This window comes from Bos taurus, chromosome 2 (genome assembly GCF_002263795.3).
Source record: "Bos taurus isolate L1 Dominette 01449 registration number 42190680 breed Hereford chromosome 2, ARS-UCD2.0, whole genome shotgun sequence".
NCBI lineage: Eukaryota > Metazoa > Chordata > Mammalia > Artiodactyla > Bovidae > Bos > Bos taurus.
This window is the reverse complement of record NC_037329.1, coordinates 12,933,699-12,959,100: the sequence shown is the minus strand read 5'-3', so window position 1 is coordinate 12,959,100 and position 25,402 is coordinate 12,933,699. Positions and strand designations below refer to the sequence as shown.

General features: G+C 35.9%; 1 long non-coding RNA gene and 1 pseudogene across 2 annotated transcripts in view; one reads left to right on the top strand and one right to left on the bottom strand.

Moving 5' to 3' along the window:
* LOC132342945 (uncharacterized) overlaps nt 1–25,402 on the top strand; it is a 530,795-nt gene that overhangs the window by 203,577 nt on the left and 301,816 nt on the right. The gene's annotated exons all lie outside the window — the stretch shown is intronic.
* On the bottom strand, nt 18,702–19,236 carry LOC787311 (phosphatidylinositol N-acetylglucosaminyltransferase subunit P-like; annotated as a pseudogene).

Genomic DNA, 25,402 nt, shown 5'->3' with positions numbered 1-25,402 from the left:
TTGTATTAGTTTTGCCAAATATCAAAATGAATCCACCACAGGTATACATGGTTTCCTTTTCTTTGTGCATTCCGGGAGGAGGGTTGCTGGGAGGTAGTGAGAGAGTTTGGGGAAGAGTGGTTTCTGGAAGATAATGAGTGCAAGAGAAGAAACTTTAGTAAAGCAACTACACTGCAACAAAAAATAATATAAAAAAAGCAACTATAGGCCAGTTGCTCAAACAACTCAAATTCCTAGGGAGTTTGGCAGATAGGGATCAAGTGTAAGACACCTGAGTGTGCTGGGAACACTAAAGAACTAGAGTTCCCATAGAAAGGAATATGATCCATTCCTAGAAATCCTACTTTTCAACCCGAGAAAAGCAAAAGTCTAGATATTCTTTTTTTAACCATACTTTTTAAATTATAGCACAGGAAATTCTACTCAATACTCTTCAGTGACCGCTATGGTGGGGGCGGGGAAACAGTGGGACTATGTATATGTAGAGCTGATTCATTTTGCTGTGCACCAGAAAATAATGCAACATTGTAAATCAGCTATACTCCAATAAAAATATTAAAAGTGTAGTCAATGCATTCAACTGAAAAAAATCACAAATATGTCATGTTCATGGTTGAATCTGCAGGTCTTTGCTTTGTAACTTCTAGGCCATAAATATGTGAGCATGGATAGTACAAGTGTTTTGTATAATTGTTCCTGGGTATCTGCAGGGGGTTGGCTCTAGGACCCTCATGGATATCCGAATTCACAGCTGTTCAAATCCCTTATATAAAGTAGCATAATATAGTTAGCTACCTGTATCCACAGTCGAGCTGACTGTGAAAAGTTTGAATTTGTAAATTTTGTACTCATGGAATGAAATTGATGAAACAGTACATGGTGTGAAGGAAAACTACATACTTGATGTGAATTCCAGATATGAGGACATTCAGTATATTAGAAGAGGACAAAGATTTGTTTGGCTTTGTTAAACTGACAACATTTACCAGAAATATTTTATTGTACAGCCCAGCATGTTATTTTAGAATTCCTTACTCGGTTGTATGAGATGTGAAACAAAGGTGTTTTGCTTTTCTTTTTTTTAATTTGAAGTATAATTGATTACAATATAATATTAGTTTCAGGTATATAACATTATAATAGTGATTTGATGTTTTTATTGAAACAACTGTTTTTCATAATGTCTATCAAAAATATAGTAAAATGCAGATTATTTGTTGTTGTCCAGTCACTCAGTCATGTCTGACTCTTTGTGACCCTATGGACCACAGCCCACCAAGCTTCCCTGTCCTTAATTATCTCCCAGAATTTCCTCACGCTCATGTCCATTGAGTTGGTGACGCCATCCAAGTCATCCAGTCATCTCATCCTCTGTCATCCCCTTTTCCTCCTGCCCTCAATCTTTCCCAACATCAGGGTCTTTTCCAATGAATGGGCTCTTCGCATCAGGTGGCCAAAGTATTGTAACTTCAGCATCAGTCCTTCCAATGAATATTCAGGATTGATTTTCTTTAGGATTGACTGGTTTGATCTCCTTGCAGTCCAAGGGACTCTCAAGAGTCTTCTCCAGCACCCCAGTTTGAAAGCATCAGTTCTTCAGTGCTCAGCCTTCTTTACAGTCCAACTCTCACATCCATACGTGACTACTGGAAAAACCGTAGTTTTGACTATATGTATCTTTGTTGGCAAAGTAATGTCTCTGCTTTTTAATATAGTGTCTAGGTTGGTCACAACTTTTCTTCCAAGGAGCAAGCACCTTTTAATTTCATGCCTGCAGCCACCATCCACAGTGATTTTGAAGCCAAAGACAATAAAGTCTGTCACTGTTTGCACTGTTTCCCCATCTATTTGCCATGAAGTCATGGCACTGGATGCCATAATCTTGGTTTTTTGAATGTTGAGTTTTAAGCCAGCTTTTTCACCGTCCTCTTTCACTTTCATCAAGAGGCTCTCTAGTTTCTCTTTGCTTTCTGCCATTAGGGTAGTGTCATCTGCATATCTGAGGATATTGATATTTCTCCCAGCAGTCTTGATTCCAGCTTGAGTTGTCCAGCCTGGCATTTAGCATGATGTACTCTGCATAGAAGTTAAATAAGCAGGGTGACAGTCTATAGTCTTGATGTACTCCTCTCCTGATTTTGAACCAGTCCTTTGTTCTATATCTGGTTCTAACTGTTGCTTATTGACCTACATACAGGTTTCTCAGGAGACAGGTAAGGTGGTTTGGTATTACCATCTCTTAAAGAATTTTCCACAGTTTGTTGTGATCCACACAGTCAAAGGCTTTAGCATAGTCAATGAAACAGAAGTAGATGTTTTCTGGAATTCCCTTGCTTTTTCTGAGATCCAATGTATGTTGGCAATTGGATCTCTGATTCCTCTGCCTTTTCTAAATCTAAATGCAGATTATAATATAATTTAATGTTTAAACAAAGTGACATAAAATGATATTTTTATAGAATTTTAATCTTTTAATATAATACACAGTACTTCCTTATATTTCCTAAACCAGTGTTTAATACTGTTTCTGGATTTGATGCTTATTTTCACAAATCAAATGACTTATAAAATTTGCCAGAATTAAAAACTAGTAAAGGCATTTTTGCTTCTACTCACTGTGCTGTGCTTAGTCGCTCAGTCATGTCTGACTCTTTGCGACCCTATTGGCTGTAGCCCAGTAGGCTCCTCTGTCCATGGGGGTTCTCCAGGCAAGAATACTGGAGTGGGTTGCCATGGCCTCCTCCAGGAGATCTTCCCAACCCAGGGATCTGACCCAGGTCTTCCACATTGCAGATGGATTCTTTACCATCTGGTCTACCAAGGAAGCCCTTATACTCCCTGCTAAGTCACTTCAGTTGTGTCCGACTCTATGCGACCCCAAAGATGGCAGCCCACCAGGCTCCCCCGTCCCTGGGATTCTCCAGGCAAGAACACTGGAGTGGGTTGCCATTTCCTTCTCCAATGCATGAAAGTGAAAAGTAAAAGTGAAGTCGCTCAGTCGTGTCCGACTTTTCGCGACCCCATGGACTGCAGCCCACCAGGCTACTCTGTCCGTGGATTTTCCAGGCAGGAGTACTGGAGTGGGGTGCCATTGCTTCAGGTTACATGTACTTTAATTTGCTTCCTAGGGGTCCCAGAGGCTGCTCTCCAGGCGGAGGCGCTAGGCTGGGCTCTCCTGCAGCGGGCCCCCCACGCCAGCCCTGCAGACCTGCAGACCCTTGGGAAGGGCCATGTCCTCCTCCACGCCACCTGTGTCCTCCACGAGTTCCTCGTAGGGTACTCCCTAGTCATTGTTAAAAATGGAAAAAAAAAAAAAAGACTTTCATGTTTCATTTGGATAATACTGATAATTTGTTTAATCATATTTATTAAATAAGGATGTATGATTTTAAAAGAATTAAATATTCAAAGTATTTTTAACTGCTACTCTTGGTCTTCCCTGGTGGCTCAGCTGGTAAAGAATCCACCCGCAATGCAGGAGACCTGGGTTCAGTCCCTGGGTTGGGAAGATCCCCTGCAGAAAGGAATGGCAACCCATCCAGTATTCTGGCCTGGAGAATTCCATGGACAGAGGAGCCTGGCAGGCTACAGTCCATGGGGTCACAAAGAGTCAAAAATGACTGTGCAACTTTCACTTTCACTTTATTTTCTTTTTTGCTGCCAGATCTTTAAACAAAGAAGATGAGAATTCTTGCACTGAACTAATAGGAAATTGGAAATATTTTGGAATCTGTTATTTTTTCCATTGGCTGCTTTGTTAAACTGAAATTAGAGATATTTGTAAGACTAAGTTGAAATAGAAATTTTGATTTATCTGATGTGTGTTCTATCAACTTTAGCAATCCATAGTAAAGCTTAGTGTACCGAGGAGTTTTATTATATACACATTACATTAAAAGTGTGATATTTGTACTCTCACAATAAGTCAGATAAGGAATCTTATGGATTATTTTAGACAAAATTCCCTTGAAAAGGAAATTCTCAGTGGATCTTCAAATAAATTCAGTTTGAGTGGGATATTCTACTATTGGTGTGACAGATCTCTGCAAACTTAGTGACTTAAAACAACACATTTATTAAATCCTCAGGCCAGAAGCTGATCTAACTCTCAGTGAGCGATAATTAAGGTTTGGGCACAGCTGCATTGCTTTCTGGAGTTGTAAGGGAGAACCCATTTTCTGGCCTTTTCTAGCTTGTAGAGACATCTTGCATTCCTTGGTTTGGACTACCTTCCATCTTCAAAGCCAGCAATGTCTGACGGAGTCTTTGTCAGACTGACCCTCCAAACTTGATCTTTCCCCACTAAGGATCCTTATGATTACACTAGACCCATTTGGATAATTCAGGATCATCCTTTTAAGGTCAGTTGATTAGCAAACTTAATTCTGCCACTTTAATTCCCCTTGCCACTGAACAGAATATTCACAGCTTCTGGGAACAAGGATGCATACATCTTGAGGGTGGCTGTTATTTTGCCTATCATGGTAGATTTTAGAAATCAGGGGTTGTAAATTTGTTGCTCATGGGTGAGATATGACTCACAGATAAGTGATTTTTTTCTTTCCTATGTTTATTATGTTGGGGTATAGAGTGTTTTAAATTAGTTGCCAAAATTAAAAATAGAGTCTTAGTAAAATAATGTTTCTATACTGCCAGAAAAACATTTTTAAATTTGGAATTAATAGTTTGGCAATGACTGCCTGAAATGTGTTATTGGTGACTCACTTTAAAAGGGTTTTGTGCTTTTCACTTTATGGGTGTCTTCATCACTCCCAATTGTATCTCTAAATCCAAGGCTGGATTTGGTGGCAATTGCTCTTTTTATTCAGCCCGTTTCTTTTTTTATATTACTTACTTGGTCATTGTTGGCATCTGACATCCTGTGTTGAGTGAGTGAATGAGTAAGTGTGTACTAAGTCCATTTGTATTGTTGTTGTTCAGTTGCTCAGTCATGTCCGACTCTTTGTGACCACATCGACTGCAGCATGGCAGAATTCCCTGTCCTTCATCACCTCCCAGAGCTTGCTCAAACTCATGTCGATCAAGTCAGTGATGCCTTCTAAACATCTCATCCTTTATTGTCCCCTTCTCCTCCTGCCTTCAGTCTTTCCCAGCATCAGAGTCTTTTCTAATGAGTTAACTGTGCATCAGCTGGCCAAACTATTGGAGCTTCAGATTCAGCATCATCCTTCCAATGAAGATTCAGGATTGATTTCCTCTAGAATTGACTGGCTTGATCTTGCAGACCAAGGGACTCTTAATAATATTCTCCAACACCACAGTTCAAAAGCATCAATTCATTGGTACTCAGCCTTCTTTATGGTTCAACTCTCACATCCGTACATGACTACTGGAAAAACCAGAGCTTTGACTATATGGATCTTTGTTGGCAAAGTAATATCTCTGCTTTCTAATATGGTGTCTAGGTTCGTCATAGCTTTTCTTAAAAGGAACAAGTGTCTTTTAATTCCATGGCTGCAGACACCAACTGCAGTGATTTTGCAGCATAAGAAAATAAAGTCTGTCACTGTTTGTGCTGTTTCCCCATCTATTTGCCATGAAGTCATGGGACTGGATACCATGATCTTGGTTTTTTGAATGTTGAGTTTTAAGCCAGCTTTTTCACTCTCGTCTTTCACTTTCATCAAGAGGCTCTCTAGTTTCTCTTCATTTTCTGCTGTTAGGGTGGTGTCATCTGCATATTTAAAGTTACTGACATTTCTCCTGGCAATGTTGATTCCAGCTTGTGAGTTGTCCAGCTTGACATTTAGCATAATGTACTCTGCATAGAAGTTAAATAAGCAGGGTGACAATATACAGCCTTGATATACTCCTTTCCCAATTTGGAACAAGTCCTTTGTTCCATGTCTGGTTCTAACTGTTTCTTGACCTGCATAGAGGTTTCTCAGGAGGCAGGTAAGGTAGTCTGGTATTCCCATCTCTTTAAGAATTTCCACATTTTATTGTGATCCACACAAAGGCTTTAGCATAGTCAATGAAACAGAAGTAGATGTTTTTCTGGAATTCTCTTGCTTTGTCTATGATCTGACGAATGTTGATAATTTGATCTCTGTTTCCTCCGCCTTTTCTAAATCCAGCTTGAACATCTGGAAGTTCTCGGTTCATGTACTGTTGAAGCCTAGCTTGGACAAGTCCATTTGTAGTAGGTGTATATTTTACTTAATCATAAGACTAGAATGAATGAAGCACTAAACATTTTCTAAATTTCTATATTTCTCTAAATCAGACCTCCCAGATTCCATTTAGTAGCAGGATATTTAGCCTGGGTGAATATATTGAAAATATATACATCCCATAAAAGATTCTTATAATAACTACAAATCAATAGGAGAACAAACACCCTAGCTAAAACTCGGGGGGAAATCTTGAATACACACTTTAAAAGAAACTATTCAAAATGAGCAGTAAACATAAGATGCTCAATGTCATTATTTCAGAAGAAAACACAATCAAAAATAAGATGTGCAGCAACTGGAACCAGCAACAGCTGATAGTAGAAAAATGGAAACAACCGCTTTGAAAAACTCTTTGGTTGTACTTACTAAAGCTATGTTTACATTTGCTAATGATGCAACAATTCTATGCTTTTGTAATAATACAATCACAGAAATGAGAACACATTCGTCAAAAGACAAAAATGCTTATAGTTTTATTTGTAATAGCTCCCAGTTGAAAACAACCTTATGATCATCAACAGGAGGGTGAATATATACAATGTAGAATATTAAGCACTAGGATACTTCTTATTATAAAGAATGAGTTGCAAATAACATGGATGACTATCACAGGCATAATTATGAGTAAAATAAACAACATGTAAAAGAGTACCTACTGGTAGATTTCATTCATATGACATTCCAAACAGGTTCCAGAACTAATCTTTTAGGACATAAGTATGAATAGTGGAGATGGATGAGGAAAGATTCTGAGATGCTGGAAATTTCAGTATTTTAAATGGGGTAATGATTACATGACTGTGTGTGTATGTGCGTGTATATATATATATATATATATATATATATATATATATGGATGGATTTTCTACTTAAATTTGTGTATGTGTGTTAAATCTTGACTTGAAATATTTAAGGAAAAGACTACTGTGCCTTTATTTAACCTACTTCCTAGCTTTTGTGTTTTTGTCTTTTAAAGTTTTATATGTATTTTAAATGCAGCAGACAGTATATATTATTTTGTGCACATAGTATCCATTTACATTTATCCTAATAGTTATCTTTTTAGGTATAATTCATTAATATCCAGATTTCCATGTTTTCCTGTGAGTTTTATTTTTCTTCTACCTGAAGAAATCCCTTAGCATATTTTTTAGTATAGGTTATATAGAATGAACATTTTCAGTTTTTGTTTGCTAAAATTGTGTTCTTTTTTTTTTTTTTAAGAATATTTTCTCTACATATAGAAGTTTTTGTTGGCATCTAGTTTCTTCCAGCACTTTAAAGATTTTCCTTGTCTTTCGGCTTTTATACCTTTTCATAAGACGTTAGATATCACTATTGCTGCTTTGAATGTCTTGTGCTGTGCTATGCATAGTTGTGCCTGACTCTCTGTGACCCCATGGACTGTAGCCCACCAGGCTCCTCTGTCCACGGGGATTCTCCAGGCAAGAATACTGGAGTGGGTTGCCATGCCCTCCTCCAGGAGATCTCCTTGACCCAGGGATCAAACCGAAGTCTCCTGCATTGCAGATGGATTCTTTACCACCTGAGCCACCAGGGTCTTATTGCTGCTTTTTAACACTTTTACTTTGTATTTGATTTTCAGAAGCCTTTTATGATTTACTGAAGTGTGGTTTTCCTTACGTGTATTCAGCTTGGGATTGCAGAACTACATGAATGTATGCATTGATAGCTTCCATCAGTTTTGGAACATTTCCAGCTCTTTTTAAAAATATTGCTTTTGCCCTGTCCTCTCTCCTCCATTTGGGTTTCCATACCACATATGCTACACACTTTGCATTTTGTATGTGATTAAACATGTATGCTACACACTGTGATAAGATGCATATGTGACCAATATGTATCTTATAAATTTCTTTCCTTTTATTTGTCTTATTCTTTGGTGAACATTTTGTATAGGCCTCCCTTTCATTTCACTAATCTTGCTATATCCAGTCTTCTTTTTATAACTATTCAGATATTTTAGTTTCAGATACAGTATTTTAGTACTACGCTATCCATTCAGTTCTTTTTTAAGTACTCAAAAATTTCTAGCATAACTCTTCATCTTTTCATGTATTTTCTCTATGGTTTTGTTAGCAATTTATAGTTATTTAAAAACTCTTGGTAACTAAAATATAAGGATCTTCTGTGGATATTTTTTCCCTTGTCTGATTTTTCTATCAGGCGATATTTTATTCTATCAGAAAAAAAAAACTTTTTATTGTTATAATGATAGAATGGAGGCTCACCACCTATTATGTATTGAGCTGATTGGAGGTTGCCTTGCAGTATTTGTGTGTGTGTGTGTGGTGTGTTTTAATAAATTTTAAAAGACTTAGACTACCTCTAGTTCTTAATCATTCCTGAGGGATGCTTTCAGTTAAGAGCCTTGCAAAAAAAAAAAAAAAAAAAGCCTTGCAAATCTCTGCATGCTCAGTGGCAAGAACTTGTGAGAAACTTCCTTCTGCTTTCATAAGACTTTCACCTTAGTCCTTCAAGTCTACACATTGTTACACTTTACCTCGTTCTTCTAGAGTCTTTGACTGTGACCTTATGATTGCAGGGACCCCTCTCGTTTGTGAGTTTGTCTCTACAATGGTGCTGTGTGGTGGGAAATTCTCATCTGCTTCTTAAGGGTTCTTGGCTGAGTCATTTAGTCTTCTGCATTGTATACAGTCTCAGAATTTGGAAAACATGTGTTTTGAGAGAAAACCAGCCATATGTTTGAAGCCCTCCAGTCTTGAATTTTGTCACTTCCCTGCATAACTGCCAACTACTTTGCTGGTATCGCTGTCTCTGGCAGTAGCCTTCTACTTGTGCCAGTTCCAGATTCACAGCCTCCAACCCTCAACCAGAACTGGCAAAGGCTCTGGTTGTGACTACAGACTCTAAGTTGACATCTGAGTCTCTCTCCACTGTAGAATTCAATACCTCTGTTTCTTCTTGCTTCTACAGCTCTATGATATCTTTAAGAATACTACCTTCATATTTAATCTTGGTTTTTTAGTTCTTAGTAGGACCTTTGGCTACAAATGATTACACTCTTCCTTAGCACCATCAGTTTTTGAACAGACTGAATTGTTTATGGCTCTGTGCTAAGGGATGTGGTTGCAGAGGAATAGATCTTGAGATCTTCCTCAGGGTTTTAAAATGTTTGTAATTACATGGCATGTACCCCAAAATAATAATAAAACAAAACATTATGGGGTAACTTCCTGATAAATTGTTTAAATAGATTAGTTAAGAGGCCAGGAGAGACCTCTCTGAGTTCTGGGGTAGTCAGGAAAGGCAAACTTTTAAAGTTAACTTTAAAAGAAAACTTTAAAGAACTCAGGATAAGAAAAAGCACTTTGAAAATAATGTAAGCCAAAGATGTGGATGAAACAAAGATTTCATAGTAGTTTTATTTAAAAAGCTCATAACTTGGTAAGAACACTAATAATGTCAATCAAATGCAAGAATAGGTAAACTAATAGTTGTAAAGTTACACAATGGGATATAATCCAATAATTTAAAAGACTGAACTAATCATGAAACAACATAGATGTAATCTCAAAACATTCAGAAGAATAAACCAGATGGTAAAGAGTACATATAGTATGATTCCATTTCTAGGAAGCTAAAACATAGGCAGTAGGTAGATAGATATAGTGACATATTTGCAAATCAGAACAATACTGCCTCTGGAAGGTGAGGATTGACTGGATGGCAATATTAGAGACATTTCAGTGGTGATGAGAATGCTGTATATCTTGATTGATATGGAGAATTTCTTGGGTGATACATATATCAGCTTGTCAGATTTTATGGGTATTGTTTGTGTAGCTCACTGTGTAAATATCTCAACAATATAACAATATAAAAGCCATCAGTAATCAACATGTCTTATAACAGATACTTTGTTGATTGATTTTCAAGAAATGGTAGGAGGGGCATTTGGATAAGATGCAGAGAATCTTAAAAAGAAAACCATTAAAATAATCCACAAGGGTGAGAAAAAAATCAGAATAATGCTTTAGGGAATTTAATATCCAAGGCTTCAAGAAACCACTCAGCCAGTAACCAATAGCTGAAATAGATTTTAATGCTATATTTTCTGTATGTAATCACACTTGGGTAAAATTGTAGAAGCGAATATTTTAGCTCATCATTTAGTACACACTTCCCTAACAGTAGTATGTTAAAATTTTAACGTGGCCTTTCCTAGTAGGAGTTAAGTCTACTGCATCTGTTAAGAATGGCAGTCACTGAACTTTTGATAATAGCTAGGTAAGTCTACCTAAGCTGGAGGTAGGAGGGGAAACTTGATTTCTAATTTCTCAAATTAAGCCATAATTTCAGTATGAGGTTTTTAAAAAATCTGGCAGAACTATAAATAATGATCTGAGGCAAAAAAAGAAAAAAACGTTGGAGATGAGATGATTTTTTTCTTTTTTTTGTCTCTGAATGCTCCATGGTTCATTCTGATTGGTTTTTGGGTAAGTTTTGTTCACTTCTATGAAGAATATCAGAAAAATGCAATAACATAATCCAAGATACTTTCAAAATACATAAAGGCTCTAAGGAAATAAGAAGAAATGATAATGAGCGAAAACAGATGTTTCTTTCTTAGAAGAGTAATTAGAGATAGAAATAGCATCTTGCAGAAAGCAAGAGAGTCTTATCACCAACTCTTCTGGGATTCATTCAGCAAGATAGCTCACAAATATGTGTAAATTTTAAAGCATGAAAAATTGAGGAAGAAATGAAGTTCTATAAGCTCCAGAAAACTATATGTTGATCTCAATCCTGTGCATTGATGGACTAAGCAAAAACCACAAAAGAATCTTCTTATCAACATATTTCTGTATCTGAAATTATATCATAGTAGATTCATTATTTTTGGTTCAAGTGCAATATCTGTGTTTCACTGTGTAAATGTACATTTTTTTTGGAAGTGGCAGTATATATCTTTTTAGAAACTAGCTCTTCCATACTGATGACTTAGTAGGAAAACACAAAAGAAAAATTTGTTGCAAACGAATAATTTGTTGCAAACAAATGGCCTGTTGCATCTTTTTCAGTAAAGAGATACAGCGTGGGTTTCTGTCAACTAGGGAAATTATATCCCTGTTTATATACTATTGAAATTTCTTATTCAGTCCATTCATCAAGGACATTGAATACTCAAGAGGTGTGCAGTAAGATAGGAGACAACCCAGAAAAGGCAGGTAGTAAGGTGGAAAAGGGGCTTCCCTGGTGGCTAAACTGGTAAAGAATCCACCTGTAACATGGGAGACCTGGGTTCGATCCCTGGGTTGGGAAGATCCCCAGGAGAAGGGAAAGGCTACCCACTCCAGTATTTTGGCCTGGAGAATTCCATGGATTGTATAGGTCAGCCTTTCTGATCATTTATTTTTGTCTACTCAAAATAAATGATCTGTGGGGAAAAAATTATTAGGTAGAATATTAATCTTCCTTTGCATAACATATTTGCTCTTTTAAAGTGAAATACAGTTGACATACAATATTATGTTAGTTATAATTTATTTGCTTTTCATATTACTGTTTGGAAGTTTGATCAGGTGCCTTATTCTTTAGTTACAGTTACTTCCTCTGCCCTGTTTTTAGCTCCTTTTTTGACAACCCTCAACACTTCCCCCACCATGGCAGAGGAAGTTAGCCAACAGTGATATTTGATCATTGCAAACTTAACATTCTCAAAACCCTCAGTTTAAAAATTGCATTATAAAGGTAAAATTTTGTTTTTTTTTGCAAAGCAAACTACATGCTTGAAGCCTGTAATCATGGATTCTGCCACTCCATTCCTGTGTTGTTGAAAAAATTGTGTTTATGTTTTTCCATTTTTATTCATTAAGGACAATCTTCCTACTCAATCAGTTCTTAGATCTCCAACTTTAGAAAAAGTTATGGTCTTAATGTTGCTTGCCTGTGTGTGCATATGCATGCATGCATATATGTTTGAATTACAAGGCTCACTGTTTGTTTGGAGTTTTACTAAAGGTCTGCATTTGTAAATCTTTGCTGGTAGTCTTGATGGAACACACACACTGTTGCTATGATTGGTATTTATCAAAAACAGTGAGTCATTTGTTTTTTCCTAATTGACTATCATAGTTAAGGTTAATATATTTTTGTTATACTCTACATATTTCTTAGTTTTAGTTTTTAACTCTAAATCATTTTCTTTTATTGGTATGAAAATACCAGTTTAAGGAATTATTCACATATTTTTCTTGATGGCAGAATTAATGGAAGAAAGTGTTGTTTTACTAAGCTGGGTATTGGTTTTATTTGATGACGTTTTAAATTTTCACTTCACTTTTTTAGATTTGTAAGTGTTCACAAAGGTATAACCAGTAATCTGCACATCTACTAGATAAAAATGCTATTTTTATATATTAAAATATTACTGAAAAAATATATTAAAACCAGAAAATCTTGTTTCTACTGTATATTTGTATTCTATCATGAAATTTCCAAATTGACATCTTCATGCTGATAGCTGTGTCATCTGTTTGTAACTTAAAGTGTTCACGTTGTAATGGAAGGACCATAATTGTGATGATATTGGGAAATACCTGTCTCAAGTGCTCTGCTTCTATTGCTAGATTATTGTCATGGAGAACTAGGAATCATCTGAACACACCATTTCACAGTGGCATGGCCCAATGTGCAGCACAGGTGTTTTTCTAATTGTGATCTATTTAGAAGGGATAGGGTTTAATGGCCCAGAAACGTACACTTCACCTCCTTGACCTTGGGCATTCATGTAAGTACTTAGTAAAATTTGTGGGCACATAAATTAACTCCTATAATTGCTGAGAATTGTTTTCTCAAGTTTATATGGCAATGTGTTTCTTTTCTCCTTAATATTTAATATGTGTATTAAAGGAAATTAGATGTATATTTTATCAGGCATCTGATAAAATGAAAAGCTTACAAATTAAAGAACTGATTAATTCTTTCTTCCTCCAAGAAAGTGTGATGAATCCAAAAGCATTCACTAGGAAGTTCTAGCCTGGTATACCAGTTCTCCAGAACTCATTTTCTTTCTTAAGAGTGATAGAAAATTTGAAATATACTGAAGAACCAAAATCTAAGACAGTGATAGCTTTGACAATTATTAAAACATTTTTAGTTGTGTAACAGTCAAATATAAATTTTTAAGAAATTCATTGAACTATGTTGATTAGCTTTTTATTTTACTATATTTTGGAATCCTTACTTTGCTTTGTAGGTCTAAAAAGCCTAAAAGTCCTATTCAGTTTATTATTTTGTACTCCCTCTACCCCTGAAAACATCAAAGTTGAATGATCTTTAAAGTTGCTTTCTTTTAACTTTTGGTAGAATAAAGAGTGAATATATTTTACAAATGCCATTTCTAGAGATAGTGGACTAAGTTATTTTAAACCAAAGTTCCTGTTGAGAACAAGTAGAGAAAATGGACAAAACATAAAAAATTTCTTGAAGGAGTTCAGAAATACCATAGCATCAAGGAGTTACAGGGTCAAAATCAGGAGAGAAAGAAGACCATCTCAGCCAACAAGTAAATAATATCCCAGACATTAAGTAATATAGCTTAAGATACAGTAAAGGGAAAAATAGAAAAAATGAAAAGAAGTGCACAAACACATAATTATCATGGGATATTTAAACACATCTTTCCTTGTAACTAATAGACCAAATAGACAAAAATAAGTGTACAGCGGATATGACCAACAGAGTAAGTCCTCTGTGCTACTCTGGAAGCTGTCTAGGAGATCAAACAGCTCGCTGTGTCTTGAGAAGCTATTGTCAACTTGAGAGGGCATGTGTGCCTTTTCCTTCTTTTATGCCTCACTTGTTTTTTTTTTTTTTTCACTTACTTTTGCTGCCTTGGGTTGCACCATGCAGAATTGGCACCTATTGGCTCTGTTCATAGGGAACTGGGATTAAGAAAGTATGAAAGTGAAAGTCACTCAGCCATGTCCGACTCTTTGCGACCCCAGGGACTATACAGCCCATGGAATTCTCCAGGCCAGAATACTGGAGTGGGTAGCTTTTCCCTTCTCCAGGGAATCTCCCCAACCCAGGGATTGAACCCAGGTCTCCCATATTACAGGTGGATTCTTTACCGGCTGAGCCACAAGGGAAGCCCAAGAAAGTATGTTATCCTTTAATAACAATGTTTATTTGAAAAATACAAGATTACTTAAAAAAAAAAAAGATTACTTCAGACCTTCTTGCCAAGCAATGAAAATACCCCAGATGTTAAGCTCTCTCTGTAGGTAACATAGAGATTAGAGTATTAACAAGAGAGAGAAATACTGGGCAATAGTTTAACAATGGCAAGAGCATGAAACTTTATCAATATTGTAGGAAAAAAAAAAAAACCCACTCTAAAAAAATGTATCAATGTTCCTAACATCAATGCCACACTAAAAGGCAAGAACAACATTCTAGTCCCATAGAATGAACACAAAATAGAAGACATGCAAAGAGTAATCTGTGGAATCATGAGTAATTAAGCAGTAAAGAGTATTTAGCAAAAACTATTTTGGGTAAAATTTAGGAAATCTCCAAAGACACAAAATGTCCATTCATTTCAGGGTAAAGTACCTTATAATGTACTATAATTAAGAGAATTCCTGAAAATTTAAGCCAAATGTTTGATATCAATCTTAAAATACACATTTTCCCCTCAAGCAAATTCAATAAAACATTTTCATGGAAATTAATTTGAGAAAGTAGATTTTACAGCAGACAAGTGCCTAAAGAGTTAGCATATGGTCCAAATGCAGCTCTGGGAAAATGCTGAATTCTAATCCGTTTGCTTCCTTAGATGAATCAGTGTCTCCTCCAAACAAATTGATCGCTTAATTCCTGAGTTTATTTATATTCCTATCTTTAATGAATATGCACATTTCTGAAGTTCTTTGAAAATATTATCTAAAACAATAATGCCTGCGGTGCTTGTCTGTGTGATTCCCAGATATTTATTGTGACCTTCAGCTATTCATAGTTCCAGAGTGGCTTTTCCTGTAGCACAAAACATCTCTCAAGCCCACGTTCACCCCAAACTCCATACATCCCGAAATACACAAACCATATCCTACTCTTAATGAATCCCCATTATGTACACCATTGTGTCCGAGTCCTTTCTTCTAAAAAACTAGGATTATCTTTCCAGGCTCACCTCACACCATTTCCTTCCATACACCTTGCACTTAGGTTCAATAGTGTTATTGAATATTCCCCCCAAATAGTCTTTATTTTCTCACTTCTTTGTCTCTTTTTCTCATTTCCCTTTTAATTGATATTGCTACCTGATGAAACCCATATGGTATTTTTTAAGTTATATTTTATCACTTCTTAATACTTTTTCCCTGAGCTCCTCAAGATAATACCTTTTATATATTCCCATTTTACATTGTATTGCTGTTATTGGTGAATCATTTTTATTGCTTTGCTAGATTAAAAGTTCATTTCAGTAATTTAGAATATTTTATTTCTCTTAATCTCTTTTACAGCACATAGCATAATACTGATTCATGAACATGAACATCTGGGTCTCCTCATAAACTAACAAAAAACATAATAAATTACATATTTTTTATTATATATATTTAAAGCTATTTGGGGAAATAAGCAGATTTTTTTTTTTCTTAGTGAGGAAAGGTTTTCTTGAGAAATGTCAAACAATCATACCTTAAAAATTTAATACAGTATTATCTTAATGCTTAATTATCAAAATAAATGTCAACTAATGAATGTTCATTTTTGCCTGACAAACAAAAGCAATACTATATTAGGGTAAGGAAGGATGCTGATAATGCTGAGACTTAAGATGAAGAAAAAATCATCTTGATATTTTAGTTATGAAAGTGGAGATTAAAAAGTGAATTGTTTTGAGGGCTCTCATATATAACATTATTAACTACTTCAGTTGAAATTCTCAAAATAAGTAAGAACGTTTCTAAAAGGTAAGATCTGATCACAATGAGCCCATTTATTTTGACTTACCTCTGAGCACTTGTTAGCTCTAATTTGTTAATGAACTTATAAAGTGCCTTGTGTAAACTCTTGGACATGAAATTGCCATGTGAATTGGATAATTGCCATGCTTGGGTGGAGTAAGAACACAGACCTCACTTTCAGCCACATTCTTTAATTCATTTTTTTAAAGCTTATTTGTTGGTCCACTACATAGAAAAGTGCGTAAGATTGGCAACCAAGTAAGTATGTAGTGATGATGATAAAACTTAAATCTGTAAAAGTTATTTATACCTTTTATCTAGGCCATTTTATTAACATTTGCATGCTAAGTATCAGATCAGATCAGATCAGTCGCTCAGTCGCGTCTGACTCTTTGCGACCCCATGAATCGCAGCAGGCCAGGCCTCCCTGTCCATCACCAACTCCCGGAGTTACTCAGACTCACGTCCATCGAGTCAGTGATGCCATCCAGCCATCTCAGCCTCTGTCGTCCCCTTCTCCTCCTGCCCCCAATCCCTCCCAGCATCAGAGTCTCTTTCCAATGAGTCAACTCTTTGCATGAGGTGGCCAAAGTACTGGAGTTTCAGCTTTAGCATCATTCCTTCCAAAGAAATCCCAGGGCTGATCTCCTTCAAAATGGACTGGTTGGATCTCCTTGCAGTCCAAGGGACTCTCAGGAGTCTTCTCCAACACCACAGTTCAAAAGCATCAATTCTTCGGCGCTCAGCCTTCTTCACAGTCCAACTCTCACATCCATACATGACCACAGGAAAAACCAGAGCCTTGACTAGACGAACCTTTGTTGGCAAAGTAATATCTCTGCTTTTGAATATGCTATCTAGGTTGGTCATAACTTTCCTTCCAAGGAGTAAGCGTCTTTTAATTTCATGGCTGCAGTCAAGATCTGTAGTGATTTTGGAGCCCAGAAAAATAAAGTCTGCCACTGTTTCCACTGTTTCCCCATCTATTTCCCATGAAGTCATGGGACTGGATGCCATGATCTTCGTTTTCTGAATTTTGAGCTTTAGGCCAACTTTTTCACTCTCCACTTTCACTTTCATCAAGAGGCTTTTTAGTTCCTCTTCACTTTCTGCCATAAGGGTGGTGTCATCTGCATATCTGAGGTTACTGATATTTCTCCCGGCAATCTTGATTCCAGCTTGTGTCTCTTCCAGTCCAGCGTTTCTCATGATGTACTCTGCATATAAGTTAAATAAACAGGGTGACAATATACAGCCTTGACATACTCCTTTTCCTATTTGGAACCAGCATGCTAAGTATAGTTAGGATAATTTTATATGGAGTTTAACAAATCAGTGAAGTTGTATCAGTTTGAGTCATCTGAGCTACTTTTGAGACTACTAAGAAAAGCATTATTTCATTTCATCATACCTACAGGCACTAACATTTATAAGTTTTTAATCCAACATGTATTTGTTGAACCTGTGTCTACATTATGTTGCATGGTATCTAAAGAATTATTTTTCTTCTAAACATGATGGTTGAACTATAAATCTATTATTATTACAGGAATAACAGAAAAGAAGAGCTGTAATATTGAAAACTGTTACCATGAATTTATTCTGGTTGTCACAAAATTGTAGACATGCTGTTCAATCCTAATTCTCACCTCAAGTTTTTCTTGTAGAAGAAAAAGAACTTTTGTGCATTGTTGGTGATAATATTCACTGCTCTGTATTAAGTGTTCAAAAGTAGTTTCTGAAGAAGCAAATAACAAGTCACAGAAAGTATGAGAAGTAATCATTGCTTAATGTGTTGATGACTATACCACCATGCTGAAGTGGTTTTGTATTGACTCAGCTTGCAGATCCAATACTTCAACACATTTAAAAAGACTTGAAATCATTCTCTCTCTGACCACCAGAGCGGAAACTGCTGTTTTCCCAATCATTAAAGAATAAAGAATGGTTATATTTTGCTGAAAACATCCATTCATCAGGATCCACTCTGGTGTGATGCCTGCCCAGGAAGACCATCACAAAACTAGCTGTAATACTGTTTTCTTGCATAAACAGCACTGTTGTAGAAGACATGTGAGGAATAATTTTATCAGAGCAGCAGAGGTCCTGCCCTCTGGTTAGGACAGACTTGTGATAGGACTTTAAAATAACTAAAAATCAAGTTTCATGTGCATTTCTCATTATCGGAAAAGAATGTGCAACTTCCAAATGTATTTCCAAATAAATCACTGTCAGTTATTTTGTTTATCTTGTAATTAGTGCTGTCTTCAATAAATACTTTTAAGATGTATATTTCTTTTTTTTTTGCCATATGGTAGTGCAGTATTTTATTTATTCTGTCCATTAGTAACTACTATTTGATAACATTTATAATATTAATAGAACTTAATATAAAAGAAGTTCAATCTACATTTTTTTAAATATTTCAATACTGGATATTAATCTGAAAGATAGTCAAAATTAGTATGGTCAACTCTTTATGTCAAAATTTATAATAAATGTTTGGTATTAGTCCACATACAATTAAGTTTTTGGTGGAAAGTTATTTGGCTGGAAGAAAGAACATTTGGTTTACTTCACTAATGGGAATCTCTCTTAGTGCTGGGATGGCCTCTACTTGGTCTTTCTTCTGCTGTTGATTTTGGCATAGTTATCTGTGATAGTATGAATGGAATCGAGTGGAGAGGTACTCATCATGTTTGTTCCAAATAAGAGGATGTAACCGATGACTACGGTAATGAGGAGGTACGCAGGCAGAGCAACGGCCCAATACTTTTGAGGCCAGTAAGTTAAGCCTAAGGAGTTTAGCCAAGATTCAGGAATAAAAGCCCATACAAGATCCAGTATGAAGCCAAACTGGGAGCTTAAGAAAAGAACAAAGCCATAAATCGCTTTTTCTTGCAATGGCGACAGTGCATTTTCCACCATTTCCCCTGTGGCTTTAGACATTTTGCTTGCACACTTGCACCGAGCACCCAAACGTCACCTGCACGAGCAACCAGCCCCCTAGCCTCACGTGCACACGCACATCCTGCAGTGGAAGGTGGGGGAGGTCAGGGGAAAGCAGGGTGGGGGAACTGAACGCCACCCCAACTCTACAGGCTTCACCGCTGTGAGAACAGAGAAGGAAGGACCTAAGATTTATATTTCTAATAAAAGATTTTTTTTTTTTGGTAAAAATTCAAATAAGTACAAAGATGAGACAGTAATGTTTAGAGGATGTTGGCTAAGGATGAAAATTAGTTGAATTAGCACTATGCCAAGAAACTCTAAGATCTTTTGCATTTTATAGAAATACGGTTTCTATATGAACTGGGTTTGGGAATTGTATGTATGTCACCTTTTAGTTCTTCCAAAGATTTACTAGACTTCTTATGTTCTCTCTCAAATGATATGGTTCATTCTTTAATGTGCTGTGTTCTTTTCCCTAATTACAACTCTTCCTGAATCAAAGTTTTACCAAGCCCATACTACCTGGAATAGATAAAAGTCCGTCTTAGTATTTGCTTTGAAATATATTTTCTTTATATCTCATATTTCAATTTTTCACTATTCATTTTTTCTTTTGCTTCTAAGAATTGACACGCTATGGATTTTTTTCAACATGTTCTGCCACACCTGATGAGAAGGAACTTACTTCATTGACTTCTTCCTGTTTGACTATGTCACAAATAACTACACAGTCATAATTTTTGCTTGATTTCCTGTCTTTGTTGTTCAGTTGCTTAGTCATGTCCAACTCTTTGGGGCCCCATGGACTGCAGCACACCAGGCTTCCCTGTCTTTCACCAACTCCTGGAACTTGTTCAATCCATTGACTTGGTGATGCCATCAAACCATCTCATCCTTTGTTGCCCCCTTCTTCTCCTGCCTTCGATCCTTCTCAGCATCAGGGTCTTTTCCAATGAGCTGGCTCTTCATATCAGGTGGCCAAAGTACTGGAGCTTCAGTATCAGTTCTTCCAATGAATATTCAGGATTGATTTCCTTTAGGACTGACTGGTTTGATCTCCTTGCAGTCCAAGGGGCACTCAAGAGTCTTCTCCAACACCACAGTTCAAAAGCATCAATTCTTCAGGACTCAGCCTGAATTATGGTCCAACTCTCACAGCCATACATGACTGCTGGAAACACCATAGCTTTGACTAGACAGACCTTTGTTGGTAAAGTAATATCTCTGCTTTTTAATATGCTGTCTAGGTTTGTCATAGCTTTTCTTCCAAGGAGACAGTGTCTTTTAATTTCATGGCTGCAGTCACCACCCGCAGTGATTTTGGAACTGAAGAAAATAAAGTCTGTCACTATTTCCATTGTTTTCTCACCCCATTTGCCATGGAGTGATGGGACCAGATGCCATGACCTTAGTTTTTTGAATGTTGAGTTTTAAGCCAGCTTTTTTTTACTCTCCTCTTTCACTTTTATCAAGAGGCTCTTTAGTCCCTCTTCACTTTCTGCCATAAGGGTGATGTTATCTGCATATTTGAGATTATTCATATTTCTCCTGGAAATGTTGATTCCACCTTGTGAGTCATCTGGCCCAGCATTTTGCATGATGTACTCTACAAATAAGTTTAATAAACAAGGTGACAATATACAGCCTTGATGTACTCCTTCCCAATTTGGAACCAGTCCATTGTTCCATGTCTGGTTCTAACTGTTGCTTCTTGACCTGCATACAGGTTTCTTAGGAGGCAGGTAAGGTGGTCTGGTATTCACATCTCTTGAAGAATTTTCCACACTATGTTACTATCCACACAGTCAAAGGCTTTAGTGTAGTCAATAAAGCAGAAGTAGATGTTTTTCTGGAATTCTCTTGCTTTTTCTATGATCCAACAGAGGTTGGCATTTGATCTGTGGTTCCTCTGCCTTTTCTAAATAGAATTTGAACATCTGAAAGTGTTCACATACTGTTGAACATCTTGGTTCACATACTGTTGAAGCCTAGCTTGGAGAATTTTGAGTATTACTTTGTTGGCGTGTGAAATGAGTGGAATTGTATAATAGTTTGAACATTCTTTGGCATTGCCCTTCTCTGGGATTGGAATGAAAACTGACTGTTTACAGTCCTGTGGCCACTGCTGAGTTTTCCAAATTTGTTGGCATAATGAGTGCAGCACTTTAACAGTATTATCTTTTAGGATTTGAAATAATTCAGCTGGAATTCCATCACCTCCACTATCTTTGTTTTTTATAGTGATGCTTCCGAAGGCCCACTTGACTTCACACTCCAGGACGTTTGGCTCTAGGCGAGTGATCATACCATCGTGGTTATCTGGGTCACTGAGATCTTTTTTATATAGTTCAGTACATTCTTGCCACCTCTTCTTAGTATCTTCTATTGTTAGATCCATTCCATTTCTGATCTTTATTTTTCCCATCTTTGCATGAAATATTCCCTGTCTTTAGATTTAAAAAATACATGAAAGATACAATAAGAAGGAGGCAGGGCTTTGGCTTAACTTAGTAATAACTCTCTCTGTAACTCTTGAAAATGTCTAATTTTCTGTTTTTTTGATAGACTTAAAATTGCATGTGGAGAAGGTAATGGCAGCCCACTCCAGCATACTTGTCTGGAGAATTCCATGGTTGGAAGAAACTGGTGGGCTACAGTCCATGATGTCGCAAAGAATCAGGCACGACTGAGTGACTTTCACTTCACAAGCATATGCCATGTTGCTTTGTGTGTCTTTAAACATTTAAATAAATCATGCTTTTATATATTGGCATTTATCTTGATTTTTTTATTCAACATTATGTTTTTGATATTTATGCAGGTTGCTACATTCAGATTTAATTAAGTCCTTGCCATAGTAAAAGATATGTTAACTTTTAGATGTATCAATATAATATGAATGTCTTTAATCCTTCTCTAGGATCACTTTTTACTATTAAAGCATGTAGCACAGGGAACTATTATCAATATCTTTAATAACCTGTAATGGAAAAGAATCTAAAAAGAAAGTATACCTATATCTTAATCTCTTTGCTGTGAACCTGGAACTAACACAACACTGTAAATTATATTTCCATAAAAATTAAAAAATCTAAGCCTCTTTCCTCAGTGACTGCATGTGGTCCAGGCCTCTCCCAAAATTTTATCTAAGGATTCCCAATAATGCTTTCACCCAATCAGTTGTCAATTATCAAGAACTTATGAGCTTGCAATGATTGCTGTAAAAGATATTTGTTGATGTACTCCTAGAAAAGAAAAAGTATGCTTGAGTGAAATAAATTAGCTCCAAATAAAAAAATCTTATTTGACAGACTTTTACAAAACTGTTCATATTTTTCTAAGTTCAGCTAGAAGGAGGAGTCTGTCACTAGAATTAAAAATAACTCTGTTCCCAGAATTCCATAATGGGTAAGAAAGTTCAAAAGAATAAAAATGTTTAAAGATAATACTGCTACTGCTACAAAAAGGCTTTAGATATATTAACTATTTTGAAGATGAGTTCTATTTTACCCGCCTTTATTGTGTCTAATAATCATATAAAACAAGGACCTGGAAATTAATAATGAAGGTATAAAATGTTACACTGAAATTATGGGTTTAATAGAATTTCTAAAATTTGAAGCTCCTGGAAAACACATTTTCCCACTTTGTGATGTATTAGATGACCCCTTTTTGTTGTGCCTTTTACCACCATTTAGAAAAGTTGAATGGCATGCTTTATTTTCTGTCTCCTTTTTTTCATCTATTATTTCAGGTATTGTGGCATATTTTGTTGGCAACGGATGACATAACTTTTGTTCTCTCTAAAGGAAGTATCTTTACTTTTGTCATGGGGCTGAGGAAACTTTTACTTTTTAAAATGAATCTGGTCCATGGACAGGTGGTGTGCTGAGCTTTAAACAGCTTGATGAATGATTTGGCTCTGCAGAGCAGTGTCAAATAATGTATTTCAGTTGGCAGTCTCAATGAAACAGAATAAGGCAGTCGGTTTTCCGTTATATATTAGTCCTTGCACCCACTCGACTTCCAGCTGTGCATGCTAGGCATAAATCCTACCCTTCCTTTACCTGTGCCAGTAATTCACCCAGAGCTTCCCATTTGAGTCTGTTTACCTAATGATTGCACTCACCATCAGGAGCCATCCTGTCACTGGGGCAGATATATGTTCTTTACCTGCTGATGTATTAAGTCGTGTGATTGTAATCAACCAATATTCTGGATTAATTATGGAGGATAAAGGGAGTTAATGCTTTTTAAAGTCCTCTGTTATGAGATAGATGCTTTAATTTTAAGAAGCTGGTGAATTTACACGTATACTTCAGTTAAGTGTAACTACAATAATAAGTGTAACAATATTTATATCAACTTTTCACTGTATCTTGTCTAGAATTATACTTTAGTTAGTATTATAGGTAAAAATTATTTGTTTGTTTTTGCTTTTCTTTCTTATTTATAAACAAATAGTGTAAAAATCTGTTTATTTAAAGGAGTAATATTATTCAAGGGCACTGAAAGCTTTATGACACAATATTTGCCTTTTAATTTTATCCTGTAGATCACAGGGAGGTGTTTAAAGAGAAAAGTTTAGTTTTTATCACTACCACTGCTACTGTTACTACAATTGCCACTTTCCCTCCCTCCCTCTTCCCCTCCTGCTCCATTATTATTATTATCATAATCATTATCATCATTATATTAATTCATGACAGTGCTCTTCTGGAATAATAGAGGATATATTTGAAGGATGACCAAATGATGGAAAATAGGAACAAAAAAGACTCATTTGGAGTGGTGTTAATAATTTTGGGGGGAATAGGTGGACTGTGGAAATTAGATAATTTTTGAGAGATTTTTGAATTAGAATCTTTTAGCTGATCAAATGAGAAGAAGGGGTTGAATAGAGGGAGAGAGCAAGATGCTAGTAATTATAGCAAGATGTAGAAGTGAAGGAGGCAGATGATAAACTTAGTCTGAGGTAAATTTTGAGGTAAATGTTAGATACCAATGTACAGTAGACAGTTTAGACGCATAATCTTGGACTTGAGTAAATAGGTTAGGGCTAAGGGTCTGCACTGGAAATCATGAAAGTGAAAGTCACAGGGAGTAGATTTGGTGACTGAAAGAATGAAAAGCAGAAGATTTCTGAATTTTCATATAAAAGATTGGCAGATATGCTGCTGAATATGATAGTCACTGGCTTCTTGTGGCTATGGAACATTTGAAATATTATGAACTGAGATGTACTTTAAGTGTAAAATGTACATCATGAAAATTTAGGACAAAAATACATCTCATTAACAATGTTTAAATTGATCACGTGTTTTGATCATTGTTTAATTGAACAAATCCAAAAATTTTAAAATTCATTTCACTACTTAATATAGCTACTATACAACTTTATTCATGTGGCTTGTGTTGTATTTCTACTGAATAGTATTTTTCTACAGACTAAAATCCTAATGCTTTTGCATGACTATGAGTCATGTTACCATACCAAATTCATTTTTTGTTCTTTCCATGTCTTCTCCATACAGCCAGCTGTGAGTTAGGGCCCTTCCATATCATGTTGTTTCAAATCTGCAGCCTTTTATACACTTTGCTCCCAATTTGGGGAATGCCCAGCTCTTTCTTGTAAATTTTTGTCCTTTTAGGTTGGCTTTTCAAAGAGAAGACACTTAAATTTAATAATTAAAAAATATTATTAGAGATTTTTGGAACTATTTTTGAAGAAATAGAGGACAGAATAATAAAATGAGTCCATGTACACATCATCCCATTTTGCTAATATCAACTCATGTCCAATCTTGTTATCCCTATAATTAGCAACGTTGGCTCAGATCATTTTAAAGAAACCCCCGGATACAATTTACATTCATTTATAAATATTTAAATGTGTATTTCTAAAACAATGAGGACTATTTATAATACCAATAATCATATTTCTTTAGTATCATTGAACATAAGTGATGAAGTTTTTAAATTGTTTTTCCAAATTGATTGTTTAAATAGAATCCAAATAAGGTCTTTATATTGCAATTAGTTGATTAGATTCTCAGTCTTATAGGTTCTCTGTCCATCTGTTTTTTTTTTAATGTAATTTTTTTTTGTAGAAGAAACTGAGTCATTAGACTTAATATAATTTTCATAATCTATATTTGAATATTTTTTCCATCTCCAGTATTCAGTATGTTTCTCTACGTGTTGTTACTTCTAGAAACACGATTAGATTCAGATCTTTCTCTTAAAGAATACATCACTGGTGATGTGTGCTTCCAGTTCCATTAGGAGGTA